The sequence below is a fragment of the Marmota monax genome, unplaced genomic scaffold, assembly GCF_021218885.2.
Source record: "Marmota monax isolate L192 unplaced genomic scaffold, Marmota_monax_Labrador192_F-V1.1 WCK01_AAM20220418_F8-fsc00023, whole genome shotgun sequence".
Classification (NCBI taxonomy): Eukaryota; Metazoa; Chordata; class Mammalia; order Rodentia; family Sciuridae; genus Marmota; species Marmota monax.
Window position 1 is genome coordinate 3,625,733 of NW_026692907.1, and position 15,761 is coordinate 3,641,493.

Sequence of the window (15,761 nt, forward strand, 5' to 3'; positions counted from 1 at the left end):
TTGGAATCATTGATACTTTGGGCCAAATAATTCTTGGTTATGATGCTATCTTGTGTATTTTAGGATTTCAGTAGATAGATGCCAGTATCCCCCTTTCCCAGGTTGTGTTAACCCAAAGATGTCTTCAGGTGTGCTGAGTGTCCCCTGGGAAGTGAACTCTGCCATGGTTGAGAATTACCAGTGTGAGGAGAAGACAGACTGAATGAGCAATCACGAGTAAAACTCTTCTCAGGTTGCAGAGTGAGATCAGTGGGGAGAAGCAAAGGGCCTGATGATGCTACTCAAAATGATGCCTGACTACTCAAAATGCAGGCTTTTTAGACAGCAGCGTCCACATCACCTGTGTCTTAGTCCATTTGAGCTGCTATGATAGAATACCTAGATTGGGTGGCTTGATGTTCTGGAAGATGAGAAGTCCAATGTCAGAGTGCTGCCAGATTTGATATCTAGAGAGGGCTTTCTTCCTGGGCTTCTTTCTGGTCCTTAGTGAGATGAAGGCACTCTCCTGTTTGTTTGTTTGTTTGTTTTTAATAATAATAGTAGCATTGATCCCATTCATAAAGTCTCTACCCTTATGACCTCATCATCTCCCAGAGTCCCCACTTCTACAACCATCACATTGGGGGTTAGGATTTCAACATGTGCATTTTGGGGTGGAGACACGTATTCAATCTTCACTTTAACATGATCTTGTCTAGAAGAGGAGGGACAGTTTGCCTGAGAAAATAGTATTTAATCTGAAACCTGAGAAGCAAATAAGCATTATCCAGTAAGAACTAGGGGTGACAATTGATCAAGACGGAAGAAATAGCTTCCCTGAAGGAAGGCCTTGGACCTGGGAGGAACTGTGGAAAAAGTTCTATGTGGCTGGAGCTTAATGTGATTTAATCAGATTTTTATTTTTAAAAAAATCAGCCAATATCAATGAGGCTATTTCCAATTTCATGGAGCCTAAGGTATATACAATTTGGGATGCCCTCTTAAGGAAAATTATGAAATGTAAATTTGATTATTTATTTATAATTTTAAAAAGCACAACACATTACAGTTTTTAAAAGCTGACAGATGGTACAAATATAAAAATCTAGAAAAGTAGCATAATATTTTTATAAGTTGCCAGATACAGTTTTCTAATACTTTCCCCCTATATTTTGGGGCTACATTCTCTTTTAACATTTCTGCATGTGACAACAATTTTAAAACACCATTTTATATGCAGAGAATAAAGTGATAATTCAGTTCTCCTTTGTGGGTTTTTAGCCCGCTGTTCCCTCCCGACCTGCAGGAGAGATTGGGGGAGCACGCCCCGACCAGGTTTTGAAAGGTAAAGGTCGACTGGCCACCCACACCCAGCCCTCCCTTGCAGGAGGACAATCAGACGTGCCAAAGAGAACAGTCAAAGCAGGATCTCATTTATTGAGAAAACACACACAGCTAATATAATGTACAGGAACCAATCAGGGTAAAGGTCAGCAGGGTGGGGAGAATTTACATCTACACCCATCCTACAGGCAGTAATGGGAGAGGGCAGAAGGGTTCTGAGCCTATCCTAGAGGTGGTCCGATTCTTCATCACTACCCACGGCAATGCCTTCTGGCTAATCGCTAGGTGCTCTCTTAGCCACATGTGGCCCCAGGACTGGGAAGCCGGTAGCAGCCAGCAAGTTAGGTTTCCTCTTTTCTGATGCAACACGTCCCACGTTACATCATGCCCTACACTCCTTCCTGCATGGTGAATTAAAATTTCCTTTTTATTATTGATAGTTTGGGAAAGTTTTAGGTACACAGATACTTGTTAAAGTCATGCCAATCTTTTTAGGGTTTTTGTCCAATTTTGGTAAATCTTTATTAAGTTTCTTTCAATTATGAACTGTAAGGTTTTCAAATGTTTCAGATTTTCTCATGTAGTGGATAATCTCTACTTTCTGAAGTGAGTGTGTTCATTAACCAGAGTTTTGGGAAATGTTCCATCAAGTGAGGAGCTCGGAAGCCTAAGCTTCACTAATTGCATACTTTTCTGTGTATTCAGCTTCAACTACGTACGGCATAGGTATATTGAGCTGGATCTTAGGTGGTAGAATCTCCACCTTTACCCCGTAGACCAGTCCTGGACCAATGGAGCAGACACCTCTAAGACTATGAGCCAAAACAACCCTTTTATCTTTATGAGTTATTATCTCAGCTATTTTGCTATAGTGATATAGTTTCCACCAAGATTTCAAAGGAAAGCCTGGGAAACCAGTGTGCTACAGGGTCAGGGTCCTTAAAACACCTCCTGCAGGGTGATTTGTGGAACTATGGGAGTGAGGCTGTAGCTGCAATGGAGACCCCAGGAAGGAAGATGTGCCAGCAACATGCAAAGCCTGTGAAGGGAAGAAGCAGGCAGTGAGCGGAACCCCTGAAGAGTGGCCATGTGGGCTGCAACCAGCAAAGCCATGGGTCAGAGCTGCCCAGGCTCCTGGGAGCCCATATCCTACCATAGTGTGCCCAGGCTGCTGGAATACAGATTTAGGATTTAATGTTTGCCCTGCTAGGTTTTGTTCTCGCTTTGTCCTATCCCTTCATACTGTTTTCTATACCCTTCCCTTTTGAAATGGGAACGCTTACCCTCTCCCTGCTCCACCACTGTATCTTGGAAGTTATGTAACATTCTTTTTTATTTTTTAGCAGGGATTCCTGGCTGACTTTGCCTTGAGTCTCGGAGGAGATTTTGGACTTGGATTTTGGAGTAATGTTGGAACAGTTAAGACTTTGGAGAACCCTTGAGGACATACTAAGTGGATTTCACAATGTGAAACAAACAGGAAACTTTGGGGGCCAGCCATTAAATGTAATAGTCTGGATGTTGAATGGCCCCCAAAGGCCTGTGTGTTAAAGGCTTGGTCCCCAGGACAGCACTATTGAGAGGTGGTAGAGCCTTTGAGATGTGGAGCCTTGTGAGAGGTCATTGGTGGCATTCCCCCAAAGGAGATTGTGGGACTCTGGCCCCCTGGTTTTTTTTCTCTCTCTCTCTCTCTTTTTCCTGGCTTATAAGGTGAGTAGTTTTACTCCACCATATGTTCCCACCATCATGTGTTGTCTTGGTACAGTTCTAAAGCAATAGGGCCAACTAATCATGAACTAGAACCTCTAAAACAACCCTTTTCTATTTATAAGTTAATTGTCTCAGGTATTTTATTATAGTAATAGAAAACTCACTAACATACATACCCTCAATATATAAGTGTTCAGTGAAATTAGGGAGCTAATTCAAGGTATATAACTGGTAGAATCAAGTTCCAGACATTTACTTTCCTGGAGAAGTTGAAACCACAAACCAGTCACAGATAGCCAGTATGGGTTTTGGCTTTGATCAACTTTAATAAAGGTTTACGACAATTAAATCAATCCCCAGTTCTGCAAAAATTAAATTAAATTTAAGAATGAAATAAAATAAGATTCCTGAGAATCCTGAGTGTGCCTTTGGAAGAGCCTTCTGAGAGGAACCAATCACTATAAATGCTTCTGCTAGCATGTAAATCCAACTGGCCAAAGCAGTCTCTCCTGCTTCTCCCTGTACCCCGGACCTGTTTTCTTCTCTTGTAGCTGGTTCCATTAGGCAAAGATCCCCTTGAGGGCAAGCGCTCTCTCCTAATCTCTGGGGGCCCAGTTCCCTCAAGGCCAATGCCCTCAAGTCAACTGCTTCTCAGCTTGGTTCTTGAATCAGAATAATATCAACTTTTTCTATCAGAATTTCTTTAAAAAAATTCTATTATCATATAAGCCTAACATATGTAGAGTAATATATATGTATCTTCACTTATTTAGTGTTCAGACTTTAGCAACTTACTGTTGAAAACACTAACAGGATTTAGCCATAGAAACGTCATTCAGGGATTCCTAGTTTGAATCCTAACTTTTCCACCTGTTAACCTTGGGCAAGTTACCCAGCTACTCTAGATAAGGTCTGTCTTAAGTTATGGATGATTCTGTCATTACCATGTCTTAGCAGAAGGGGCAAATCTCTTTGGTGACTTGTTGAGCCCATGCCCTCATTCCTAGACAGAGATAAATCGTCTTATTAGAGTCACAGACTATTGAATCAAATTGATGTGCATAAAGCACCGATTTAATAAGTTTGGTGGCCTGACACTCTGCGGCATGGGGACAGGAAAAAGCTGACATGAAGAAGAGATGGCTAATGGGGCGAGTAAACTGCAGAGGTACTGAGATTGCTGTGCAAAATTAGAAGCACACCCAGGGTGGCTTAATGAGGGACAAGCAGTCCTCCTGACTTCAGTAGACTCCTAGAGGGCACGGCTGTGGTTTGACAGCTCTTTCTAGTAATAGATGTATATAATGAACACCTTAAGCATTCATAAAAGGTCAAATATGTTCGGAGGAAGCATTCAGCTGAGCAGAAAGGTGTATAATGCTTTCTTAAAAGACACCTGAAAGCCGGGCACAGTGGTGCACGCTTATAATCCCAGTAGCTTGGAAGGCTAAGGCAGGAGGATTGTGAGTTCAAAGCCAGCCTCAGCAACTTAGCGAGACCTTGTTTCAAAATAAAAATAAAAAAGGACTGGGGATGTGGCTTAGTGGTTGAGGACGCTGGGTTCAATGACCGGTTCCAAAATAAAAAATAATAATAATTAAAAAAAGACACCTGAGGACTGGGGGTATAGCACAGTAGTAGAGTGTTTGCCAAGTATGTGTGAGGCCCTGGGTCCAATTCCCAGTTTTGCAAAAATTAAATTAAATTTAAAAATGAAATAAAATAAGATTCCTGAGAATCCTGAGTGTGCCTTTGGAAGAGCCCTCTGAGAGGAGCCAATCACTATGAACTCTGATACACTGAGGGGCAGCGTTTACTGGGATTTTTAAAAAGTGAAGGACCACCGTGGGGTTGCTGGCTTATTATTCTGCCACATAAAGATGATAAGAAGTAAACCAATAAAAGAACAACCATCTACTGTTGCCTTCTTCTCACAAAAAGAAGGAAAACAATAGGAAGCTCACAATCTTGGGATAAAAAGACAATCCTTCAAATCAGATGTGTTGAATATGAAGAAAAACTTGGGGCATTTCACAGTTTTTCCAACCTGCTGCAATTTCTGGAAGCATCATCATGGACCCACCAAATGGGCCCGGCATTTTGAAGCTACTCTGTTCTAGAGCAATGGTTCTCCAAGTGTCGGGTCCAGGGCAGCAGGGCTGGCATTCCCTGGAACCAGCCAGAGATACAGATTCCCAGGCCCCGGGCCAGGGCAAGTGAGGCAAAGATTCTTGGTCCCGGGATCAGAACTTAGCAAACCCTGCACATAGTTCTGACACACCCTGTTTGAGAACGACCGCTACTGCGCCTCCCTTCTAGACAGATCACATAGGCCTTTTCTAGACAATCTTCAGAAACAGGATCCCACTGGCAGCTTGGAAGAAAACTGGTTTGTCTCCTAGTCCCACTTCTGCCCTCCTGAACCACATGGAATGGATCTTCTCAGTCTCTACTCCTTGACAACACTGTGTATACTTGGACAGGACCATTCCATCTCCCCTTTCCAGTCAGCACAGCCATACCTCTTAGCTGGTCCTCACCTGGTTTGATCTCTAGTCTTCTCATCAGCCTGGTCTGGATGCCCATTGTTTATGAACAACTACCACTTACTGGAAATCTGTTACCGTGTGCCAGTCACTACCTAGAAATGTTCCATAGGGCTTGACTTTAATCGTTCATGACAACTCTATGAAGTAGGTCTGCGATGTCCAATGTACAGAAAGAAAATAAGCTCGCACCCAACATACTTAGCTTGTAAGCGGGCCAGGGTTCAATACTTAGATCTGTGGTACTCTGGAGCTCATGCTAGTTACACTACACCAGGCTGCCCTGAAATTTCTATCAAAAGATGAGATCTCGAAGTGTGGGAGGCCAACATATATGTGACAGTGTTTGCCTTCCCTTTTGATAGGTGTGGCACTGTCAGACACCCTGTGATCTGGTTGCTTAGATAACCAAAGATAGTAGCCCTGATCTTTAGGGTTGAGAAAACCCAAATGTGTCTTCATGCATGGGTGTGCCTTCCTACATCCCCAGGGGTCGAGCTATGCTCACCTATTACTTTGTGATATTACTCTTTGCCCTGTTTGGGATAGAATGATCCATGGAAACGCCCTTTGTGTGTCCCCTTCTCTTACTGTGCCCTTGGGTGTGTCCTATCTAGATGTCAGTCAACCTGCTGACAGCAGACATCATGAAGCTAGACTCAGCCCCTTGAAACCTGACCCCTTGCCTCATTTGAATAGCTTCTCCTCAATAAAAGGGGTCAGCATGCATGGGTTCTCTCTCTTTCTGCAGACCCTTAAGGTCAGAGGAGCCGTTACAGCACCCCCAAAGAAAAAAGGTATTTCTGTCTCTTGTGTGGTTATTTCGTGCAGCCCAGTTCAACTGGAGTGACCCCTGAGTGTTTAAATACTTCAATGCGACATTGAAGTATTTCCAAAAGGTCAAATATGTTCAGGGTAAGCATTCATCCAGGCAGATTAAGTAGAGCCTGAGCCAGGAAGAGGTGGCCACATGACAGAGTGTGTAGTGTGGTGGGTATGACATGGACTTTGGAGTCAAACAGATCTACACACGGTTAATTCCTGTCTATAATTACTGATTATATGGACTTAAATGTTTCTACTCTCTCTCAGCCTCAATTTCCTCATCCATACAATAGAGATAATAATAGCATCCACCTCATAAAACTGCTATGAGTAGAAAATGGATTAGTGCTTAAAAAGCACTATACCAAGTTCCTGGTAGACAACAAGTGTTCAGTAAATAGCTCTATTACTGCTACAGAATGTAAGTACTCAGCAATCATGTAAGTATCATATAGATCATATAGATGAGGTGTGTCCAGACACATGCAAGTTACAGTGACATAAATCAGCGTCCTTTGCACTGCCCCCACCCCCCCAATACCTCCTGCTTCTGATCCTGGTTAGCAACCTCATAACTGATTGTGTGCCCACAATTTCTCCCTCTTTTGCAAACCAATCTCTATGAATTGACAAGTTAATTTTTCTAAAACCCAGCTCTGATTATGTGCATCATCCTCCGGTTGAAACACCATCTTCAACTTAAGTCCAAGTGTCTCTTCTTGGCTTTCAAAGGTTTTTTTTATACACAGTTCCAAATTCTCCCTCTCACCTTGTTCCCACTGTCGCCCTGTGTGGACTCTGGTTCCAGCTGGACTGAGTTTTAGCCTTTCTTCATACATAGAGTCCTGCATTTTCTTCATTCAAAAATGGCACCCTCTTCACCTCCTCCCACTCCCTATGCCTCTGGGCTTTTTGTGGAAAAAATTTCAATGAGTAGGAAGATCATTACTTTGCCAAAAAAGAGAATTTGGAGGGAGGAAAACAGGGGATTGCTGAAATAATCTAGAACCAGAACTAGGTGGGTGTTCTGTGGGATGGGAAGGACACTGATTTATGTCACTTTAATGTCCATGCGTCTGGATATGCCCCATCTATATGGGGAATAATTGTTGAGTACATATGTTCAGTAGTGGCAACAGCTATTTATCAAGTGTTTGGGTGTGCTGGGTACTTTGCTAAGTGCTTTATAAGCACTAAATCATTTTCTACTTGTAGCAGCCTTATGAGGTGGGTGCTATCATTATTTCCATTGCACAAGAAGAAATGAGGCCTCTTAAGGCCATATAATTAGAAATTGCTTGAACAGGACTCAACCCAGATTTGCTTATCTTAAGTCACGTTCATACCAGCTAAAATACATACTTGTCCCACTACCTCCAAGGAAATGTGGGCAATTAAATTTCTTTCAACTCATTTGACTTTTGCTTCTTGACTTATTATAGTGTTATAAATAGCTTGAATAGCTTCTCCTCAATAAAAGTTGAATAGCTTCTCCTATATTTTGCCACCAGAGTATACCAAATTCTATGTATGTATGACTTTGTCAAAATGAATCAACTACTGTGTCTAACTATAATGCCCTGATTTTAAAAAGTAAATAATAATGAAAAGAAAAAGATTTTGCCACCAGGTAGACCTGAGTTCAAATGCTAAGTCTTCTTGTGTATCATGTCTCTGAGTTTAAATTTCCTTATCTGTAAATTTGGGATAATAAAATCTCCTTCATATGGTGTCTGTGAAGATGAAACGAGATGGAGGAATGCAAGGCCCCCTGCTCAGAGCCTCATTCACGGCAAGTTTCTGACTTTCTGTCTCTTACCCCTCCCCTGCATAACACGATTTGTTCTCCCTATTCATTGAGATATTGACTTCCCCTTAATCACCGTTCTATCCTTCGCGGTGCTTAGAATACTACTTTTTACTCAGAGCTCAATAAACACACACTGAGCCTGTCACAGAGGTGCACACCTGTTGTAAGGGTCCGGCGAACGTCGGAGGAAGAGACCACCAAGAGACCGCGGCTCATGCAACAGCAAAAGGGGTTTATTGAGGATCCAATCCAGCGCGCTGGGGCTCCGTGCTCACTCAAGAAGGGAGAGCAGCCCAGAGCCCCGAGCAGAAGTTGAGCAGCGCTTAAGTACACTTTTTGGGGAGGGCGGGGACTTTACATACATCACAGTCTCCTTTAACAAATCATCATACACCGCGGGAAAATCAAACAACAATTCTGAGGCATGATTAGTACATTCATTGGTGGGAACAGGTTGGGCGGGAGTGATAGGTCAGTTCTAAAGCGGGGTACACATTCAAACTGATTGGTTTAGGTCCTGTGATGCCCACGTGCCAGGCTGCACAGGGTCCTAGGTTATTAAACAATCAGATGGTCAGGGGGAATATTTACTGGGCAGTTCCGAGTATTGTCCTAACAGCTACAGGAATTTCAGGTTTTGCGTGTAGCATAGGAACTTAACAATACCTGGTCCTTTACTTTTTAACTCAGGCCTTGCAGCTTAGAAACTTTACAATGCCCGGTCTTTTACACTTTAACTTCAATTTCTTTTACCCTTACACTGTAATCCCAGCGATTTGAGTGGCTAAGGCAGGAGGATTGAAATTTTGAGGCCAGACTCTGCAACTCAGTGAGACCCTGTCTCAAAATAACAAATCAAAAGATCTGGAGATGTAGCTCAGTGGTTGAGCACCCCTGGGTTCAGCCCTCAGTGCCACAAAACAACGACAACAAAAATAACAAATCAAAATAAATACGTGCTAAACTGAATCAACTGCCCTTCCCTAACAGAGTGTCTCCGTTTGCTTATCCTCAACAAATCTTTCTGTTCCTTCTAGTTATGACCTTCTTTCATTCACTGGACAGACCTCTCCTGGGCATCTCCTGATAATTAGGCTGTGTCCTGGGTGCTGGGGATAAAATTGCTCAGAAGTTGGACCTTCTATAGCTTGAACTTTGCTCCACATAATGGGAATTCAGCCTAGCCCCGGTCCCCAAGCCCTGGTCACTGACTGTGGGGCTATCATAAATGTGTCAGGAGAAAAACAGGTGTAGGCAGCTTGGCAGGGCTGGTGCCTGATGATTTAGATTTCTCAACGCTATCCTTTCACAACTCACTGGGCAACGTGACAGTGAGGTGAGGGAAGATGGAAATCTAACATCACCCTCGGGTAAAAAAGGTGTTGTGGTTTTATAAAATTTTTTTAGCAGATTTATTGAGATAGAATTTACATGTTACATTCACCCATGCACCCAGTGTATAATTCAATGATTTTTGAGCGCATTTACAGAGTTGTGCAACCATTATTCTAATTTTAAGACATTTTTATCCCCAAGTAAATCAGCACCTTTATGAGACAGGCTGAGTTAGTACCTTCTCCCCAGCCAAGCCCCAGCTTTACTGGCACGAGTGTGGCTGGGCTCACTGTGAAGATGCCAGGTTTGAGGAGCAGGGCATGGGAGCCTATGTGGTCATTTGATGAGCTGGCTTCAAACAACCAGAGGCCCCCCTGGAGAGACTTGGTAAAGAGCAAACGTGTCAGCCACATTCATCTCCCAGTGCTCAGCACAGCATTAACAGCCCTGGCCCCAGGGCAGATTCCTACTCCCACATCCACAGGGTGCCCTAAGCCTGGCCCCACCCATGCTTCCTATTTTTTTTTCCTCTCTCTTCCCTCCCTCACTCAGGGCAATGATTTCTCCTCTGTCCTGTCTTCCAAAGTGCCCCTGCAACAACGGAGCCCTCTCTTGATCCTGTCTCCTACCCCACCCAGCGCTTGCCCTCACCTCTCACCCTCTCAGCACAGACAAGCTGCTGGACACCCTGGCCACACTTGCTGCCCATTTCCACCCCCATACCCACCCTGGCCTCCCTTCCCTCCTGGCCCTCTCCTAACCACCCATCTGGATAACTGTGGAGGGCTAGATCCAGTGGTTCCTGGTCAGTTTTCCTAAATGCCAACTTGTCCTTGAAACCTGGTGCTCCCCTGATTCTGAGACTGTGGCCTCCTTCCACCCATCTGACGCCTTGCCTCTTGCCTGGCTCTGCCCCCAGCCCCACCCCTAGCTAGATGCTGCCAGGCCTAGGCTCACACCTTGGCTCAGCACCCACAGGAGCATGCTTGAATGTTAGTGTAACTTTGCAATGGCTGATGGCTTCATCAGGTGTGGCATGCAGGTGACATGCATGAGAGGAAGAGGAGAGGCACTTTGTTGGCCCGCTCCAGGGCCCATTGCCCTCTGAATGCTGATGACCCCACCCCCACGTGGGCCTGCTCACCACCCAGGTACCGAGGCTCCCAAGCCTTCCCAGGCAGCGGCAGTCTGACAGACTTTCAGGCAAAGTTGCCCTGATGCTGACCTCAGTGTGGCCAGGGTCTCTGAGCATGGTCACATGACCTGGGAGAAGAGGGCCTCAGCCAATGCTCCTCTGCCCTTGGTGTGTGGGGGATCTGAGGATCTGAGGGAGCATGAAGCAGTTTATATAAGAATCCCAGCACCCCTGGAAGAGGAGGCCTGAGACCACACCTCCCTGACCCTTCTCCCTATGATCTGAAGTGAGTGATCATCATGACCTTGTTTGTGGTCCCAGATTTTTTTTTTTTGGTATAAAGTTGTTTTTATTTATAAACATCAGTTTGGACAGTCATCCAGAGTGGGGAGGTAGGGAGCCCCAGAACACAGTCCCTAGCAGGGGAAGTGGAGTCAGAAGATAGACTGGGGGTCAAGGGTAGGAATGAGGCCTGATGGCAGCAAGGCAGCCCCCAGCCAGGCTTCAGACTAGGGGGGTTGGGTAATAGCCACCAAGGTGAGACACAGCTGCCACTCAGCAAATCAGAGCCACTGTGTGTCTGGATCAGCCAGGGAGGACATGAAGTCTAGGGGCAAGCCAGGCTCCAAGGCAGATTGCTGTGGCTAGGGAGGTCTGGGAAGGACGCTGACCCCAGGGGCCCCTCATGGGGGGACAACAGGGAGGCAAGTTTCACTACTCCGGGGGAATCTGGGTAGACAAGGACTTTAACCGAGAAAGCTCCTGCGGCTCCTGGGTTCCCCAGTTATAAGGGGGATTTGAAGGTGGTGGCACTGGGGGATGGTCTTTGAATCCATGACCAGATCACAGATGGAGGTCAGCACTAAGATATCAAAGAGGGCTGGGAGAAGGACTACCACGTGGGTGGTCAGTCACAGTGCTGACTGTGGCTGGTGGCAGTCCTCTGCATCTTTTTTCTTTTGAGGTCTAGGGGATTGAACCTGGAGCCTTGTGTGTACCAGGCAAGCCCTCTACCACTAAGCCAAACACCTGTAACATGTCAGAAAAAGGGGTCCACCTGGAAAGTGAGCCATGAGGGCTGCCATCAGGCCACATGGCTACCACCATGGTTTGCAGGAGGGCGGACGGGCAGGAACGCCATCTCCCCTACGCAGACCAGTGAGCCTTTTCTAATCAAGTCTCCCTGGAAGCCTTGGCTCAGCACCTGCAGGAGGTTGGGGAAGGGGCTCAGCCACATCATGTAGTGACCACACTTTGAAGAGGGCCTGGTACACAGGAGATGTGATGTCCCCAGCTGGCTTTCTAGACCTCATGTTGAAGACAGGCAAGGAATGGTCAATGAACTGTGGTTCAGCACGTTCAGCTGAACCACAGTGAGGAAGCTCAAGTGGACAGACTGGCGGGTCAGAGTAGTTGGCATCTCTACCCTGGAGAATGTTGCCCAGACCTGGATCTGCACTCATGATTTGTTCTGGAACTACAGGTATCTGAACATTGGCCAGACACCATTGAAGGAGTGAAGTCTTTCATAGGATGCAGACTGCCCAGGTTCTGTGTTATCTGATCCTTTGAGTTGTTCTACAGGTTTGGTTTGCCCTTTATTGTGATCAGGGAACTGATCCCAGGGATCACCTAGGTGGTGAGGAGGTTCTTGGGTGGACTCCCAGTGCTCCAAGTTACACCTATGATTCTGATAAGGCCTGTGCTGGGTTTCTGTTCTCGGGACTAAAAGGCTCAGGGGTTACTCCAGTAGAACTGGGCTAACTGGGCTGCACGAAATAACCACCAAGAGACACAAATACCTTTTTCTTTGGGGTCATTGTGGCGGCTCCTCTGACCTTAAGGGTCCACAGGAAGAGAGAGTGAGAGCACGTGCTGACCCCTTTTATTGAGGAGAAGTTATTCAAATGAGACAAGGGGTCAGGTTTTAGGGGGCTGAGTCTATCTTCATGATGTCCACTGTCAGCAGGTTGACTGACACCTGGGTAGGCCACACCCAAAGGCACAGTAAGAGAAGGGGACAAAGAAGGGGACACACACAAGGCACTTCCATGGAAGATTCTATCCTAAACAGGGCAAGGAGTTACATTACAAAGGAACAGGTGAGCATAGCTTCACCCATGGGGCTGTAGCAAGACACACTCATGCACGAGACACCGACCCTTAAACCCACATTTCTGTGACTGAGCGCCTCAGCACCCAGCCAGGAAGTGTGACTCAGTCATGTGCAAGGTCGGTCTCCCACATATTCCCCCTTTCTTAATATATAAAAAAAAAAAAACTGGGAAATTCTTTCTTTCAGTCACTTGACTCTTGGTCCAAGTTCATCACGATCTGCTATTGAAACACAAAAATAATTAGTAGAAAACATATCATCTTCATAACACAATCAACTTGGAAGATCCAGGTTATTATTATTATTACTTTGCCAAATACTTATCAGAAGATTTTTAATCTTTTCCCAATTTTATTGGGAGGAGCTGTGTTTGGCCATAGTAACAAAGACATTTTCATTGCCATGGCATTTAGGCCTCTCCATAAACCATAGAGCAAAGGGCTCACTCACATTTATTACATTGTCTTCTAGAGCATTATTACTTAGTTCTCATCCTTCCATCAGCACTTATCTGACCATGAAGGATTTTGGAAGTAATTCAAGTCAAAGATTAAGAAAATCCATACATTGTAAGTTTTAAGACATAGCCACAAATAAACAATGAATAAACAATGAATAATATTTAAAGTAGTCACTTCAGGGATTATGAGACCAGCAGCTTGCTTAGGTCTGCTTAATGGACATACACCTGTTTTAAAGCCTGGATATTAACTTTAGCATATTATAGCTCTGAAATATTAGCTGGCAATAACAAATGATACAATAAGTTATATTTTTACAGGCTACAGGATATTTATCATCTTTTTTAACTCTCACATTTAAGGAGTTAATTAGGTCTGTCAGTAATATAAATACTCTTGGAAAAATCTATTTTAATAATCTTTCCAACAATTGTCCATATAGGTAAATATAGACTTAGTCACTAAGTCCAGCATAATTGGCTGGCTTAGGTTTCTCATATGCTGTCTTGCATATGTTCCTGTCACTGGTGTGGTCCATTAGTTGCGCAGCTACTTCGGCTACCTCAGTCGTGGGGTGGGAGGTAGAGACACGGAATCAACACACAGACTCCAGGAGCTGTGAGAACTGGCTGGTGCAAACCTCAAGTCGATGTCCAGTAGCTCAGTTTTTTTTTTGGAATGCACACAACTGTTATAGGGATCGAGTGGGGCGTGCCCGTCAATCATACATAAGCAAGAGAGCATCTATAAGCCAATCATCTTTTGCCTAATGTAACCACACTGTGAGGAAACTCTAAATGCTCGTAGCTGCTAGTTGCAACTGAAGGCTATTCCAACATTTCCTCCCCTTTTATTAAATTTATTGCCAAAGGAGAACCATGATGAGAGAAGAAAGGAAAAGGGCAGCGGTGAGAGGGCAGTCGCTGTTGACTAGGTCTCCGTCTGTCATTTGGGTTCCCATCTGAGCCGAACGTGGGGAGCAAAGCAGCCATGGGACAGGAGGCCTCTCTCAGAAGGGGTGAAGAATTAAGCCTTTGCACCGGTGTGTGTGGGGAGTGAGGTTCTGGGCCTCACCTCTGTTGGCCCCCAAGTTTTCTCCTGATGGCCCCTCTGTGACTGTGCCTGTCTTAGGTTGTCCCTCCCTTGAGGAATCTTACCCATCATTGACTAACCAGCCATCCTCCGGGACCAAACAGGGTGATGTGGAGTGTGCAAGGCATTGTGCCCGAGAGGGCTGTCTGTCTCCTTGATAGATAATGCCCCCTGTGGCCTCCACATCAGCATTTACCTTAGGATCAGCAAACTCAGGTTTCTTCTCCATGGAGGGCCCAGCACACAACACTTAAATAGGAAAGAAGGAGAAAGGCCATTGACAGATAAACAGTAATATTGTGACAGAGCTGAGAGACACAGATAGATGAAGAGGAGAGCAGTGCTAAGACTCAGAGCATGATCCCTCATAGAACTGGCTCTTAGTTGGTGTTACTTACATCTGGTCCATAGCCGCCATCCATATGGATGCGGAACAATCCGTTATCTCAACACTGTCTTTTTCTCAAAAAATACTTCTAGACAGTCTGTTTACCATAGAATCAATATATAGGTATAACTGACCATTACAGTCAGGACAATTAATCTAGTTTCATGGGTGGACTTTCCAGTCCACACTGCAAGACACATTAAAGGTGGACCTGGGAAATGGGTCCATATAAGTCTTTTCATAATTTTTACTTACCTGACAAGCTCGTGAAGCTGCATGGCTATAAACTGTAGCTGAAAGTTTGCTTTCCTGGGCCAGGTTTCTCAGTCATTATCATGATGACTGGCTTAAACTCTCCTTTGAAATCTGATATAATTTACTGAATCGTGTTCAGTAATACTAAGACTGTTAATATTACAATTTAAGGAAAAAAATTAAAATATTTTGTAAAATCTAATGTGCATCTCTGGGGTCCTGTATCCCCCCTTTTGTTTATTTACTAAAATTGAGTAAAGGCTTGGCATAAGTCATATATCATCAGTTTAAGTTATAGATAATAGTACAAGTACTTAAATGATAAGAATAAATTTATCTTTTATTGATTATTATAATTTTCCAATATAGACAAGTGTATCCATCCTAACAATTTAGAAAGAACTCTCAATCTCTTTTTGAGAGATGTCTCAAAATATCTCTACTTTTAGAATATTATCCTTTAAATATCTCTTAAGTATCTCTTAATTGTCTTTTAAAAATATGACTAAGGTCATTTCCCAGTGTAGGGAGCAGTATATAAATCTTACTGTATTTTTTATGGACAATAGGTCCAGCCAGAGAACTTCTATAATATGATGGAATTTTTAAAGTTTGTAACCTTTATTGCTCAAAAGTAACATATAACTTTAATTTGGAGAACCTCAGTTCTAATAAATAAAATGTAAGAATCAACAGTGTCTTTGAATCAATCAAATTTAGTCTCCAAGGACAATTGTTAAAATTGGGATCTAAGTCAGTAGTTCA